Source organism: Tachypleus tridentatus, chromosome 8 (assembly GCF_004210375.1).
Source record: "Tachypleus tridentatus isolate NWPU-2018 chromosome 8, ASM421037v1, whole genome shotgun sequence".
In the NCBI taxonomy this organism is placed as follows: Eukaryota; Metazoa; Arthropoda; class Merostomata; order Xiphosura; family Limulidae; genus Tachypleus; species Tachypleus tridentatus.
The window spans coordinates 5,902,108-5,918,004 of NC_134832.1; the positions used below are offsets into that span (position 1 = coordinate 5,902,108).

Below are 15,897 nucleotides of genomic sequence, written 5' to 3' on the forward strand. Positions count from 1 at the left end.
CACTCTTTGCAGAACAAAACAACAACAACTTACAAACAAGGTTAAAAAAGTTTTATACATGAAAAAAAACAGAATCAAAAATCGCAATTATCAAAACTCGTTTTTGCAGTCAATTTTATCTAATGAACTCATGACAATCTTTAACCCTCCATCTACATTTTAATGAGCCAATGGATGAAAATATTAAACAGTTGTATTGTTCATTGACCGCTTTCAGCTTCCTGTGCTGACGGCTTCCAAAGAAAAAATAATTTTATTAATGGATTTTAAAATATTTTTTTTTATATCTTCAAAGCTAAACAAGTCCATTCAAGTTAAGATCTATGCATAACCATTCTTAAATAAACACAACAACAAACTTCAAAGCTAAACAAGTCCATTCAAGTAAAGATCTATGCATAACCATTCTTAAATAAACACAACAACAAACTTAAGTAACTTTGAAACTTCCTTTGACGATTTTTTTTTTACTCTTTCTCTCTCTCACTTTTACATCGTTTTCTATTCCTGGGACAAATATAAATAACTAAAACGGATTTTATACATCACATTGGTACTAAAGATGGTTATTACTTCGTACCGTAGTATATAATCATTTTAACAGTTTATTTTTTTATGTTGAAATATTCTTGCAGTTTTTGTATTTAATACGATACTAATTTGTTCTCGGTGTTTCAGACAATTGGTAAATACTTGAGTGATTTGTTTTTCCTCAGTGTTGAGTTTTTTTAACGAATATTTTAAAAAATGAACACATAATGAACAAATAATTAACACATAATCTATAGACAAATTAAAATATTTGCTTGAAAGATCATTAAAGAGAGATTTCAGCAATTACTGTCACCTATATCCTACTGAACAGTACACCAGCAGTATCTACTGCATCGTTTGCAAGATATACGTTTTTATTTTATATGAAAGTGTAAGATATCATATTTGAGACATTCTTTTAATGGAAACTTTACTGAAACTTCTTAAGAGTAAAGTAAATTGAAAATAGCGGGTTTTACCACGAACCCGGAATTAAATGCAATCTCGCCATAGAAATGTTTCCCGTGAATGTCCTATTATGTGTTCAGTAGCAACCGTTTACGAAAATGATGTCTGTGTAAATTGTACCCGAGAGAAATTAGTTAAAACATCAGTACAGACTTTCAATAAATGTGTTGAGCTTATTTATTTCAACATCGAATGGACGGCCATTCTGAAGACGGGAATAAAATTGGATACACAGAAATACTCTTAAACTCTTTCAATATGTTAGTCTTTAATTTAGAAACCAGACTGGAATTATTCAACTCCCGAATTCTTAAACTTTATCTAAGTCTAATTAAATTGAAGTGACCTATATTTTCGCTTGTTATATTACCCCATTTTAATTGTGCATTGCATTAGGAGTTAAATTTGGCGCCTTGCCTAATTAAACATACTCTTAAACTTTGGCGACATTGAACTTCCGCATAATGCGACGAGATAGGAGATGAATTCAATTGTTTATTGAAAGTACTAGAGTTGCCTCTCACATTCCAAATCGTTATTCCAAACTCTGAAGTAATTTGCTAATGTAATCTTGAAAATTACTTGTGAACAAATTCAAGTCTATTCAATTATAAAGCCATATGTTTACATATATATGTGTGTATTATATAATAGAAGTCTGTAATTAAATATTTCATATTATTTTTCTTTCCCGCTGGTAGAGCGGTAAGTCTACGGACTTACAACGCTAAAATAAGGAGTTGGACTCCCCTCGGTGGGCTCAGCAAATAGTCCGATGTGGCTTTGCAAAAAAAAAAAAAAAACCTAAACGTATTACTTTTAGAAACAAAATTTGAATTTTTTTAAGTAACTAAAAAATAAACTAACTTAGACCTTTATTGTATATTTTATAATTTGGTTTACCAAGATATTTTTATTCCTTTGAAATTATCTTGAGTAAAAGGTTATCACAATAAACTGTAAAAGGAAAACAAAATATAATGACGCAATTATGAAAATACGATAACAGAGATAAGATAAACGTCAATTAACAGTAAAACTTTTTTAAATTAGCATCTTTTAAAGAAATAAATACATTTTAACAACATTTTAGTGCAGTGTCGTACCGAAACAAATATTTGAAACTTATATCAAAATTTTGATTCTATAACCTATAAAGATAATTTTGTTTCTAATTGAGAACATATAACATTTTGAGTCAAAATATACGTTCTGAGGTAAGATATATTATATCTTTTCAGATTCATAAATTTTCAGTATTACGAACATTAAAATAACTAGTTTAAGTCTAAAATTATTTTAGACCAAAATAATTAAATATGTGGATTTCACTTTTGACCTCCTATTGTGTGTATGTTTTCATATACCAAAGTCACATCGGGCTATCTGCTGTAACCACCGAATGGATTAGAACCCCTGACTTTAACGTTGTAAGATTTCTTATTAGGAAACTTAACATGTCTTGAAAAGAGTTGAAATTTTGGAGATCTGGGCACTTGACTCTCAACGTGAGAGCTACAACTACGAATACCCGAATAAAAGCTGGTTATTTAAGGTATATATGCTTTGTTTCGAATTTCGTGCAAAGCTACAGGAGGGTTATCTGTGACGCCAGTTCATACCTTGACAGAGAACGACTAGACGAAGAGCAACTAATTATAAACACACGCACACAAATCACCAACGAACAGTAGGGTTGGCCGAAACGTTATAACGCACTAACAGAGTAAAGGGAGAGGATGATTGCTGAAATAAGTATTCAAACCCGCGAACCTCAGTTCGCTAGTAGAGCCTACTAACCACCTTGTCATGTGGGCTTCAGCCATTTAACAAAAGAGCACATCACATCAGTGACAGCGAATCCCGTTACTCGATTCAAGTTTAATAACTAAGTTCTTCTAATACTCTGTCTACACTCCTTCAGTTACTGAAATTTGCGAACCACGAAACATTAATCGTGATATATTTGTTACGTTCATGTGTACATTCAATTAGCTAGTAAAATATAGCTATTATAGTTATTATAAGAACATACGAAGAACATTACTCAAATACAACCTGCTATTTTAGATATTTGATTGGTATACAATAAAAAACCAAGCATTTTCTACATCATTTTCAGTACTCTTCAAACAATATTAAAATAAGCAAGAGAAAGGTAATGAATTCAAGTCTACTTGATTCTTGGAAATATTTTCACACCTATTTCTACATGGACAACAAAAGAAGACAAGTCAAAATTGGAAACGATATCTTCACTACTTCAAAGAATACGTAGAATATTTATTGAAATTTAAATTACTTCTATAGCCCACTGTCACATTTTAAACTTAGCGAGTCCAGTAAATTGACGGATAATTGACAAACCGTTTTTCCTACCGATATCTCAAACAAAATATCCTCAAACATGATTTTGTGAAATAAAATGCTCTTGATAAAAAACTTTCTTAAGAATGTTAATCTCAAACGACATTACGAAAGACCACGCATCAAAATTTCTAACAAGTCCTAACCTTCTCCGATTCCCCTTCGTCTTTAAACTCGAAAGGTTTTTACTTCGTTCCATAAATAAAGAAAAAAAGCTATCACATAAGTATGAAAATAATTTAAACATAGTTTTATGCTTCCATTTTCTACAGTACAAAGAGTAATTTTTTCTTTAACAATTATGAGATTCTACATTTTCATCTAATATTCTTTTTAAATTACTTGTTGCGGCACGGTTTCTAGCAGTTAGAGTAGAGAGCTTCGGGAAATGACACGAGTTCCACACTTCATCGCAAAAAAAAATCTCCGCCATTTAAGCTAAGAGCGCTTTATATCAGAGACAATCAATCGCCGTATTTGATTCAAAGGGCCAAGCAATGCCAAGCGTGTTAAGGCGTGCGACTCGTAATCTGAGGGTCGCGGGTTCGCATCCCCGTCGCGCCAAATATGCTCGCCCTTTCAGCCGTGGGGGCATTATAATGGGACGGTCAATCCCACTATTCGTTTGTAAAAGGGTAGCACAACAGTTGGCAGTGGGTGGTGATGACTAGCTGCCTTTCCTGTAGTCTTACACTGCAAAATTAAGGACGGCTAGCGCAGATAGCCCTCGAGTAACTTTGTGTGAAATTCAAAAACAAGCAAACACATGAAGTTCTTCCCTGTCGACTGGTTTATTTTCTTCCCAGACAAAGTGAAAAATGTTAGTTAAGTTTTGTTACACTTATCCAATATGTAGTCTATCCACGTAAAGTAGACCTCAACTATATTGTTAGTGTTTTGTTACGTATTATGATTTATGTCACTTCAGCTTCCAATTTATTAGGTTACGTATAACCATTTCAAATAGCCTAAAATTGAGTTAAATTAAAATTAGAATTTAGAGGTTAATTAAATGTAGAGATGTACCAAATGTACGATATTTCCCAATAAGATTGATACGTACAGTTGTCTTTCTCAATATTTTAATATTCAAACAATAACACAATTTATAATGATGGTTATTATAAGTAATTAATACAAATAACGATTTATATACAAAGGGTATACAAACTTACAAATAATATTGAGTCTTCTTTCCGGTATGGAACATCCTTTATATCTTATCGAGGGTTCACGATGAGTAAATGAATTCCGAGGTAACGTAAATACAATTCACTTAATAGGGAGCTAGCTTGTATTCTTCATTGGACTCACGCCATTTACAAGCAGATTTTTCACTACTGGAGTTATGTAACGTATTCGTTAAAATATTGATGTCCAATGCGAATTCACTGAAATTGAATATTTTGTAACGTTCGTGATCTACAAATATTCTAGGTCAAATGTATGTAGTTTCCCGATTAAAAAGCGTTAATCACAGTTATAGCTTTCGAGGTTTATAGAATACTAATTATAGCAAACCAACAATACACACTGTCTCTCTGCGTTGCGTTGGTTATATTTTATAAGCCTGAGAAATTTTTTTTAGAAATTTTAACTAAGACAACAATACTGGTAACTACTAGTATTTACACACACATATAGTATAATGATGATTTTTACACTCGACAATTTTCTAGAACTTTAGTAAATAGGCGGGAATTTCGCAATACACATTTATTAGTATAAGTAACATGCATTTCTAAAAATGTTTAATTGAAACAAAAATCGATATTAAAATAAACGTATAATAGTAAATCCATCAAGTTAAAATTCGAAATTATAACACAATAAACATAACAGTAAGAGCTTTTTAATTTCTTTGTATACAAATTAAACAACCGACTATTCTATACATAGAAACCACTAACTGCATTTCTCGTAGAATTTACAAAAAACACATGAAGTTGGCCCAGCATGGCCAGGTGGGTTAAGGCGTTCGACTCGTAATCTGAAGGTCGTGGGTTCGAATCCCGGTCACACCAAACATGCTCGTCCTTTTAGCCGTGAAGGCATTATAATGTGACGGTCAATCTAACTATTCGTTGGTAAAAGAGTAGCACAAGAGTTGGCGGTGGGTGGTGATGACTTGCTGCCTTCCCTCTAGTCTTACACTGCTAAATAAGGGACACATAGCCCTCGAGTATCTTTGTGCGAAATTCAAAAAACAAATACATGAAGTTTTTCCCTGTCGACTGGTTTATTTTCTTCAATTTTATAAAAAAAATTTCCCCGCAAACAATGTTACAATGCAAATAAAAAATTATTTATATATATGTTATTTTACCACTCCTTTATTTGTTTCTTTCCATATTTGGTAGCTTTATACTAAGTTCACTGCATAATCAGCCTGAAGTGCATAATGCTTTGAAAGAAAAATCATCTACAAAATCTAAAGAAAAGAAACTCGAAGCCTAACGGGATTTGAACCTATTATTCTTATTGAGTACAAACCACGTAACCTATCAGGCGTTAAATATTTTTTGTTTACACTGATGGCAAAGCCATTACGGTTACATGCCGCGTTTCCTGACTAGCATCCTACCATCCACGCTAGAGGACTGACTGTCACTCTTATAGAATGCACTCACAATTTAACGTGCAGGTAATAGCTTGTCTCGCACAATTTGAAATATGGTCGTCAGCCAACCTGTCATTGCTTCTTTCCAAACGAAATACGCACCGACTTTAGAATAAGGAATCTCAATGTAACTATCATTATATCAAGTAAACAAAACCAAACGAAATTTAGAGTATTCAATAAAATTAATCTTCTATATATGGCCTGTAAGGGGATCGGACCCACCCCCTTCGTCTTATTAGCACGACGCTCTAGCCAAGTGAATGAACAAGCCACGCGACAAGTTATATTTTTTATCAATATTTATTTCAATACTGGTGCACTTTTTACCGGAATTGCATATTTTATTAGATCGATATCCGTATTATCACAACTAGAACACATATTACTTTTTCTACTTTACATTACTGTTCTAGTGATAGCGATTGACAGGAAAACTCATGAAACTGTTTTACGGTACCAATTCACTTCTTATATCTACAAATACTAATTATTATGACTCCTTGTACTATATTTTACAAGCATTAGAAGAATCTTTTACTGTTAATGTCAAAAACATTTACATCGCTAGCTCGTAAGTCTCTTGTTAACTACTGTCGTTCAATTAGTACCCGCTATTCTTTATTTCGAATTTGCTTTCTGACTCTTTATTAAAATCATTGTTTTCTCACGAAAGAAAATAACTTAGATTTCAAATGTTTTGTACTTTTACGTTATTCTTCTTTCTTTTATTATGGACTTCAAGTTGACGTTACATTTACATGCTTATGGTTTGAAATTCCTAACGAGCGAGTTATGAAAAATGTCATCTGAAACAAAACTAACAGTTTAATATTCTCTTTTCACCAATATTACTTCTATATGATTTCATATTTCGCTGACTATCGAAACGTAACAGTTAGAGATATTCATATAACCTGCGTAAAACATTACCCATTTACGACTTGCGATTTGAGACATTTGATTGATATAAAACTCAGAGCTAAGCATTTCCTAAATCATTTTTAGTAGTCTTCAAACAATAACAAATAAAACATGTACAACAGAAAGGGTAGTAAATTCAAGTCTACTTCATTCTTGGGAATATTTTCATAGCCATTTCTGCATCGGCAATCAAAGGAGAAAAGTCGAAATTGGAAACAATATTTTCACTACTTCAAAGAATACGTAAAATATTTATTGAAATTTAAATTACTTCTATTCCACACTGTCACATTTTAATCTTATAAAGAAAGTCCGAGAGGTGTGAACCACTACAGTTAACACAGCGAGGCACTCTTTGCCACCACAACGAGCACATGACAACAAGCCTTTGAATGACCTTATCACTGATATTGGAAAGATCGAAGATGGTTGGAAATATATGGCTGTACTGCCTTGAAGGTGGCAGGTGGCCGTGATTTTGTAAACGTCAGTATTAGAACACTGATAGGCAGCATTATTCCGTCCTTATGAGTGGAGATAAGGCACACTGCAGAAACACCTTGGCTGGAGAAACCAGCGAGAATCTCCAACTCAGGAACGTTCTTTATACCTCTCTCAACTTTAACACCTCTTGAGGAATTCAAAGTAGCATGGGGAGTAACCTCAATGGCCTTTGAATTCAACAGGAGTTTGGGGTGTTGTGATGTTTCCAATAATATGTCTCCAGAGTGCAAATTCCTTATTTACTTCCTCAGACCAGAAATGAAGGATGATAAATCAAGGCGTGCGATTGGACTGTGACTGTTAAACAGAGTCACCATGTGTGGTGGTTTTTCGATAATCTGTTTTGTTGTTTTTTTCAGTTTTAATATTATTTTTTTCATGGATTGGGGTAATAAGGACATTGTAGCAATGCTAGGGTTTCGTGAGCACTATGCCAAACACTAGCATCAGACACAATGTCCACAACGCTGCTTGTTGAGAACATCCAACACTGGTACTCAGTTGACCCAAGACCAAGAGGACCAGCAGATTGATTCTTGGGTTCACACCAAGGCTGCCCGTCTACAGGATTTCAAGACCAAAATAACGTGTTGGAGTTAAACCCCTCAACCACCAGGATCCTCTCCTCCCTTTTATGGATCGCCATGTACAGCAAACACGTGGGTGCATGTTCAGATCCCAGAGGTAAACCGAAAGTAATAAAACCTTCTCTGGGAGGTCTCCTCACCAGGTACAGGAACCCACCTTGAGGAGTAATAGATCCATCTATAGACTTTGATTAGAACTGTTTTAAAGTGGCCAGGCTATGTTAGTTTACTGTTGTACGTGATGCCTATAAATTTTATGGTGGGGTTAATTTTAGTTCTGTATTGTGCATTTTGAGATTGACTTTGGAGAGCAATTTTCTTTTGTGAGATATCCTTCTTTTGAAAATTATTGCTTGGGTTTTTGACACATTAAGTGCCACTTTTCAAGTATTGCACAAGATTATTATACAGTTGAGGGAAATATGGACTTTGGAAGCTGCAAGCGTGGGTTTTTGAGAAGTGCTTCAGATGGCAATGTTTTCTGCATATTGTCAGGTGTTTATATATATTAGCTTCGGGAATGGTATGTCATTAACAAACATGATGTAGAGTTGGGATCTGTTGGTGTTACTGTGCTAGATATAGAGTTTTTGATTTTCACTCTGGCTGTTCTTCTGGCAAGAAAGCTCAAGACCTATCTTGTTCCTTGTCACCAGTGGAAACATAATATGACAATTAGTTTCACTATTTTTTAGTAAAAGAATGTGTGTGTGTGTCTTTCATATAGCAAAGCCACATCAGACTATCTTCTGTGTTCACTGAGAGGAACTGAACCCCTGATTTTGGCATTGTAAATCTGAAGACTTGGGAATGGCATTGTGCTGTAGTCTTTGTGCAGCTTTGCACAAAATTCTAAAACATAAACTATAATTACATTGACCACATGACACACAAGTTTGGCAGAACATACTGTCAAATCCCACAGGATCCACTGTGACTCAGCAGCATGAGGGCTTATGACACTAAAAATGGGTTTTGATCCCACTATGGAAACAGCAAAGATATGCAGAGAGTCTATTTTGTATGTTTTATACTTCATGATAAATTGCAACAAGCTCATAATTAACATCTTTTAAATTATGTTTCTGAACTTGTGAAACCTTCAGATTGTTTTTTTACCACAAATAACTTCCAAAAATATCAGCTAGCTGTACAGAAATGAAACCAATTTGTAGTCAATGCTCTGATTTCACAGGGCTTTACGCAAATGATAAAACAACAATTAAAATATATGACCTATTCCAGGTTCAATCAAAGGTATCACCTGTCATTACAAATTCTGATATCTTTAATACATTAAATATTCCTATACTTTACATTTGTACAAATTTCAATATTTTTAAAGCAAAGTTACTGATATAGTACAGTATTAAGTATGTTGTATGAAAAATACTTTAAATACACAAATCAGTAGTCCACACTACCACTACAAACAATATAAAGTTGAGGTAGAATAACATGTCAGAACTACATATTGTAGATAGCGTGAATCAGTGTGATGCCACTAAAAATTGATCACTTTCAGAAAGGTGTGTAGTATCCTTTTCTAATGCAAAATAAATACCCATTCAGGACATAAAGATGCATCGAGATCCTGAATTTGAATTTAAAGACTAGAATACTCCTTATATTTAATGGCTTTAAAAACCAAAAGCAATATGGATCAACTGGGGAAGTGGTAACTATTTAAAAGAATAAAAAAAGAACTTGCTGCAAGTCATACCTCAACTGTGAAAAGAAAAGCATAGCATCTTAGTAATGGGTGGGAACCCACAAACACAAAGGTTAGTGACAAAACCATCCACGGGACTCGGGCAAAAGCACACAACATAAACAAGAATGATCTCTGTGTTGTGTACACAAATTGCTTCTATAACATATTAGTTAAAATGTTTACTACCTCAAATAACTAGAGAATGGCACAGAAATCAGACTGCTGGATGAAACACTTAACATTTTTGTACAATCATACTGTTGAAACAAGCTTTGAAAAATTCTTGTCCTCATATATCAGATGGATTATGAAAAAAATAATGAGAGGTATGCAATGAACAACATGGCAGTATTACAATGGATACTACACTGCAAGGCTGTTGTCAAGATACACAGCCATCAGGTATAATACGAATGGACATGGCAACATGGACTATAAAAACATGATGCATTTCCAAATTCGTTTTAATATCCTTCACTTCTGTATAAGTAATAATGTGCAAGTATCCTTTATAGAACATTCAAGTCAAAATTGCTTGATGGAGGAACTGATGCCACATACTTTCATTACAATACATATGATAGAAATGGAATTTATGCTTAGACAAAACCAAACTGAAAATACTATAAATTCTTATACCTTACAGTTCATACTACATACAAGTCCTTAAACTCAAACAGACACTGCCACCATCCAGCCAAAAATTATGATTTACCCATCAGGCAATAGCAGCATCCAATAACATTTATGTATCTTCTGTTAAAAACTAATCCAAACCAGGTTATTATCCACAAAATTAAGAAACCTGAAGTTTTATAAGGCATACTGAAATTACGGTTTTAAAGAGTTAATGCAATATGAACATTCTAAACGGTATGATTGAGAACAAAAACAGAATAAAATCAGTTGGTAAAATCACACAAGTTATTGGAAAATACTATTTATCTTCAAGTCTTTATTCCATAAATTTTACTTTAAATAACAAAACTGTCTTAAAATAATAACATCAATGAAATTATCTACTGTTAGTAAAAAACAGTTTCTGGAAATAGGAATCATAAATACCATAACACATAGGAAAAAACAAGAGTATTCTATGTTTGAATTATTAGTGAATGAAAGCAAAAAAACTCTTTATATAAATATAAGTATTATATTGTCTGATGATAAGATATTTAATCATAAAAGGTGGTTGTTTTGAATTAAGAACAAAGCTACACAATGGACTATCTGTGCTCAGCCTACCACCGATATTGAAACCCGGTTTTTAGCATTGTAAATCTACAGACATACTGCTGAGCCACTGGAGGGCATCACAAAAAATGACAATCAATTATAAACTGAATATTACAAAACAGATTACAAAAGAAACATTTTGCCATGGCATTGAAATATAATTTTGTTATATATATATATAGTTTTCCCAAGCTTCCATCTTTATATATATATATATATATAACATTTTCCCAAGCTTCCATCTTTATCTACAGGGTGTTCGGAAAGTCACTGTGCATTTATATATTTATTCACACACGTTTCAATATAGAATACAGGAGGTAAATATGAGTAACCCCTGTTGGCATCAATACAGGCTTGGATCCTTCTTATTTTGTTTCTAAACACTGCTATCAGTTGCTGGCTTGAAATTGACTGAATAAAATATTATTACAAAACTGCACAGTGACTTTCCGAACACCCTGTGTATATAGCTTCCATCTTATATATAACACTTTCCCTAGCTTCTATTTTTATATACATATTTTCCCTAGCTTCCATCTTTATATTTTTACATACTTTTTTTTATCTTTACATATTTATTTTTTATTCTTGTTTTTCTTTCTGATAAGTCGACTTGAGTTTTTCTCTTTTTTTTTCCTTTGCTCCTTATACAGCTTGTTACTTTTCTTTTTACTTTATAGTCTTAAAAAGTGTTGGCATTTTTCACAACTAGACTGCTAAATCCAACATTTCACTTCTAAAAATGTTTATCTATATTCTGTGACTTAAATCTTTCAAGAATGAAACAGCTGTCAACAGATATTTGTAAACACTAGAGCATATAAGAAAAAAATAAGAGTATTACTTTGAACTAACAATGAAATAAGGCAATAAATGTGATCTTATATTCCTATGAAACAAAATAACGAATTACAGAGAGAATATTTTAAAACATTAATAACAGAAGTTTTGCTTTGAAATTTAGATAATTATATATACATGTGTGTGTGTGTGTGTGTGTGTGTGTATAAATATATTGTACAACTATGCCATTCAACAACTACAATTCATAAACCTAATACTGAAAATATTATTTGACTGAGAATTTTGAAATTCCCAAACATAAATAAACCTTTGCCTTTTAAGATCATCTACATGTATAACATAAGAAAAAGAACATTTAATCAGCAGTTACAGTTTTGTCAAGCTCAAACAATTTATAATGATAGTTTGAATTTCTCAACTTAAGGAAAGTTTTCAACTTGTATTCAAAGTCTGCTGGTATTTCCCAGAGCATTGGAGGCTCAGTGTTCATTTTATCCGAGATTGTAGGAATTAGCTTGCTGATATCACAAAACTCTTGTAATTTCTTTCTGTACTTCTGTCTGGAAAGTTATGAATGTTTGAGATTAGAAGCTGAAAGTGAATTCAAAAACAACAACAATGAAAATCAGTTTCATCCATGAAAGTATGGTCACTATAGAACACAAAAACTAATTATTGGACAAAAATCTGCATATTTATTAGAAGACCCACCTAAAATATGTCTTCATTTGAGTACTACTGCATATATAAAAGTTTTTCTACTTGAAGCCTCTCAAAAGAATTAAGTTCATTCACCAAAACAGCAAACACTGTATTTGCATAACAGCTGAACTATGGCTAAAATATATGTTTGACAAGAAAAGACAATACTGATATGACAAGTTAATTTTCTTCAAGAATATGTTTCAAATCCAGATTAGTAAAATTTAAACAATATTTAAATATAGCCAAATGTACACTGATGTACAAGTCATGGAGTTACACCATGTAAATGTTAATTTGAAGAGTTATCTTAAACACCTACTCTACAAATTACCCTCAGATCATTGGAACATTATAAACTGTTCAGTTGATAAAATATTGTTCTATGAATGGGACTGAAAACTTACTATCAGTGTTAGTTTTAAATAGGAGAAAATCTGATTTATGTGCCTAACTACTTATTTGTTTGGTTATTTCCTTGCGAGAAATTTACTTCCAGTGTCTAACAATGATTGGATAACATTCCTAACTTGTTTTATGATCAATTATTTGTTTGTTTAAAGTTAAGCACAAAGTTGCACAATCGGCTATCTGTGCTCTGTCCATTGAGGGTATCAAAACTCACTTTCTAGTGTTGTAAACTGCAGACATACCAGTTTAAGACTGACAGAAATATTTGAACTACATTATAAGTCAGATAATACTAACAAAACTGGAACTGATAGTTTAAAGAGAGATTAACATATAAAAGCAGTATTTATTATCATTCTCTTGGATTTTACTTTCTAAAGCATTTATAATCTATGTGTACACACTCATGTAGTTTATTTCTCCCCCATGGGAAGGAAGAGATATAATATTTCTTACACTCTTTATTTTCTCCAGCACTTACAACTGTGTACTACTCCATTAGTTCTAGGCCAAAGGTGAAACTTTAAAAGCATGTACCTTGCTCCTATATACCACACTTTTTGTTTTAGGCTCCAATTCCAATTTTAGGGGTAATATACTAAAGATAACAAAAACACATATTTTGACCTGTAGTTTCCTTATATTTCCATCAATCCAAATGAGACTTGGCATAATATGCCTTGCAATAACCTAATCAGATTAAATCAGACAGAGCTGAGACTTGTTTCTTTCTTTAAATTTAAATGTGAAAAAATGCTAAGTGTCTTGACTCACATGCCTAAAACTACATATACCATATCATAGAATAAGATTTTATTCACCAGAAAATTGCCTATAAAGTGTTTATTATGAATGAATCTATTAATGCTAAAATGGACTATTCTACATATTAGAGTCATAATCTGTCACATTTCAGTGCATCTTTCTACCATTCTGAAAATCTTTTCAAATTAGGTGAATGTGGAAAAAATATTTTGTTTTTATTGCATATGTTGACCTTTGTAAGTTTTTTTTACAGATAAATTTTTTTAAATGGTAGTGGCTTTAAAGTTTAGACAGAACACGTGAAGTTTTATAATGTATGTTTCATAAATTCTTATTTTGTTGACCATTTAAGTTAAGAGAACAAAACAACATTCTACATATATTTACTTTTCAGACTCCAAGAAAGATAAACAAGTGCTGAAGCTTTGGCTCCCAAATAAGAAAAAAATGGTTTTGAGCTGGTAAGAGAAGTCATTGTCTTTACCAATATATCAGAAAATTTCTGTTTCAGATAGTCCACAGTTGGCAGTGAGTTTGGATCCAATGGTTCTTGAGGGGAAAGAAAATTCACTGGAAAGCATTGGTATCCCATACAAGCTTGGAAACCCTTAAGATATATTTACACAAATGTGCTAATTCAATTTCACCATCAGCATATGTGAATTCAAGGTTAAACACTCTCAAGTACTATAAAACTTTACATGATTCAAATAAAGATTTTATGAAACACCACCCTAAAGATTATTGAAGCATAAGTAAAATTAGCAATGATCACACAAAAAAGGAAATCGTTTTTATCTTATACCACTAAAAATTTCCATTCCTAGAATTATAACAAAAAGGTTACAGCAGTTTCTAATATATTAATATAGGGTATGTACTAAGTATACAAAAGTTTTACATTCTAGTTTAGAATAAATAGAATGTTTAGAATGAAACAACTGTTGGTCTCTTATTTCTCAGAAGAAATAATAGACCAGCAATTCATTTTATAATTATTCTTATTAATGTATTTGAAAATGCATGCTTGAAAATTAATGTCAATGTTCATTTCATTTAAATAACTCTTTGAAACTAAAACCAAATCCAACTGGTTACAAGAGAATAGAAGATGCAGATTGTTGACTTTTCTGTAACATGTGTGTACTTATTACAATAATGACTAGCTAAAATATAAAATACTACCAAGTATAAAACACACTAATGACATGAAGAAATCTAGATGACAATCATGAAGACTAAACAGGGTAAACATACATTTGATCAGATAACATCTGTTAAAACAACAGCTTAAAGTTAGTTATTATAAACATCTTAAATTTGAAAAGTTCAAACATCTACACCAAAATTAACAAAATAATATTCAAGTTTCACATTAGGGTAAAAATTCTCAGATTTATACAAAGAATTTACAAATTTGAGTGACTATTAATTCAAAATCAACATATACACATGTGCACCAATTTAAAATCAGACGTTTTGAAAAATAACTGCACCATTAAATCCTTATAATTTGGTAATATTTTTAAAAAGTTAGTATAGTCAGTTCAGCTAGTTTATAATAATGACCTGAGAAATTCCTGAAGTTTACTCTCTGAATCAATTAGGCATATCTTCCCAATATATTTTGCAACAAATCTTATGCTACCTTTCACTAAAGCTTCATCCCTATACCACAGAAAGAAATTTAAATGATATACATTTAGAATGACCTCTAGGGTGAAAATGTAGAAATGTAGAGACAGTATTCTTGCAAATTCATTTCTTTAATTCATTAAGTATAAGCCTCTGAGTAACAGCAGAATGCAGTAGTGTGTTCAGTGAGAAAAAATTGGCTTTCAAATGAAACTTTGGTCTTTGACCATCAAAAAGCCATCAAAAGCCATGGTAACAATTCAAATAAAAACCCATCCATCTATTCAATCACAGCAATCCTCTATGAGAATAATTTATACTGTTTACTAACTTTACAGGTTAGTTTTACTAAAGAACTGAAACATAAAGAAATTCTTTAACAAGCAACAATAACTACAATTTTATTGTCAAAAACTAAAAAGTCAGAAACTACTTTTTAGTGACATATACAGTAAAATAAATATATGGGTATAGTGAGCTAAGGATTCTTCTACAGTAGGTGTCTGTGACATATTGATAAGTTCAACAGTAAATAAACAGCATGCACTCCACTTGTTTTTAAAATGGTGAATATACATTTATATTTAAAGTGAGTTAAATGTATCTACAAAAAATTATTTACA

General features: G+C 32.1%; 1 protein-coding gene across 7 annotated transcripts in view; it reads right to left on the reverse strand.

The window, feature by feature from the left end:
- Positions 1-4,442: 4,442 nt before the first annotated feature.
- The window catches only part of LOC143258449 (uncharacterized), a 55,413-nt gene continuing 43,958 nt past the window's right edge, over positions 4,443-15,897 (reverse strand). For 3 of the 7 annotated variants that reach the window (XM_076517432.1, XM_076517430.1, XM_076517431.1), the window contains 2 exons: positions 14,027-14,246; positions 4,443-12,321 (listed from right to left, as the gene is read on the reverse strand). The gene's annotated coding sequence lies outside the window, so the exon portion shown is untranslated. The remainder of the gene's footprint in view (positions 12,322-14,026; positions 14,247-15,897) is intronic. The other 4 variants (XM_076517435.1, XM_076517436.1, XM_076517434.1 and 1 more) reach the window with 2 other exon arrangements.